The sequence below is a fragment of the Cyprinodon variegatus genome, unplaced genomic scaffold (genome assembly GCF_000732505.1).
Source record: "Cyprinodon variegatus isolate N-32 unplaced genomic scaffold, C_variegatus-1.0 Scaffold230, whole genome shotgun sequence".
Taxonomy (NCBI): domain Eukaryota; kingdom Metazoa; phylum Chordata; class Actinopteri; order Cyprinodontiformes; family Cyprinodontidae; genus Cyprinodon; species Cyprinodon variegatus.
In genome coordinates this window covers 13,640-15,402 of record NW_015150683.1, presented here as the reverse complement: position 1 = coordinate 15,402, position 1,763 = coordinate 13,640, and positions in this window count along the sequence as shown.

The window sequence follows — 1,763 nt, the reverse complement described above, 5'->3', positions numbered from 1 at the left end:
TTTTTTTTTTTCATTTCTGCATTCAAATCTCTAGTTCCAGTGGGGTGAAAGGCACTTCCTGTTGCCTGTTGTCATGGTGACTTTTTCGAAACTTTGCTCCATTAAAAATGGCTTTTCATACTTGTTGCGCACGTGCTAAATTCTGAGTGGTTCTACTTGGATTTGATTGAACTAGTTCACAGCAACTGTTGTGAAACCGAAAACTAGAGTCCCCGACTTTAGGCTAGATCAATTTAGAGTTGCGGATTTGAATCTGAGTTTGTTAAACCTGCTTCGTGAAATGGACCCCTGTTCATTCTGCTGCGTTGTGCTCCTATTTGTTGAAAAAGAGAGATGACTTTTATGTGTACCACTGTTAGGCTAATGATGGCTACTTGATTTTCTTAGCAGTCTTTTCTAACGCCCCACTTGGCAGGTCTGATATCTCTCTTCTTAGACTTACCACACATGATCTGAAATATTCAGAGCCTTCCTCACTTAGATAAACAGGAAGGGCATGGAGAACAGTGGTCCATCTCGTGAGGACATCATGTATTTCCTGAGAAAATACAGTTCAATGATCAAAGCCAATAGCAAACTTCCCCAACTAACTACCAATTAATTAATTACCAATATCTGCACATAATAAAAAACTATGATGGCCTTCTGACTTATTTGATGCAATTATGGAATTGAAAAAGCTTATCTGAATCAATAAACTACCAACAGTAGACCTGTGAAATGCATAATCACCTGTGCATCATGGACTTTGAAAATGTAAGCCAAAGCATCTGCAGTCTTTCCAGTTCTGGAAGCTTTCAGATCTAGGGTTGCTAGACATCAAAGAGGAACAGGTTCTGTCAATGGAGTTGGCAAAAAGACAAAGGAGGACGCATAGGTTGTCCATTGTAGTTGTTCCTTGGTTTTAAAACTGGCGCGCCCCGGCACCGAATCGAGAAGGACCACCACACATACAGTCGGAAAGGCATACCAAGGACCAATCACAGCTGCTTTTTGTCTCCGCTTGAGGTCTGCACGGGTTTGCGACCGTCCGACGCGTAGTGAGGATTTTTTTTGAGGTGCGTGACGACGGTTTAGCATAATTAAGACCAATTTATGCTTCTGACACATAGCCGCAGAGCTGCTTCTGTTGGTATGCCATGTAAAAAAGCCATAAGTTAATGTTTAATCCACATAGTTTTAAGGAATTATGTTTTAATTATTTTAAGTAGCAGTTAATCAACCTGCAAAAAGTTCATCAAGAATTACAAGTTTAAATAACTTAGAAAGAGGGAACAAGCTATTGGCACTTAACATTTTTATTTAAGTAGAACTTCTAAAAATTGATTTTAAGTTACCTCTTTATTCTAATTAATAATTGTTTTGCATTCAGGTTTATCAGGATATGTAAATTTGTATTACTTTCGCAGTTTCCAGGCAACATAAACTTGGTTTTATCCAAATTTTATCACAGTTTGTTAATATCAAGCCATATATTACATTTTGTATATTTTAACAGGGGTTGTTGTGATTTTTTTTTTTTTTTTATGAGCCTGTAGAAATGAAAATAAATAATAGATTGAGATTCACTACTTTATTATATACACTTCAGTGCACGCAACCAGGGTCTGTAACACACAGACATGATCAGTTCTCAGGTGAATATATGCGCTATTAAACTTCACAATAACACTATGGTAATAACACGAACATAGATTTGGTCAGCGGGCATGAACCTGAGTCACTGGGCGTTTCTCAATATGCGTTCTTGAGCGTTCTCGTGT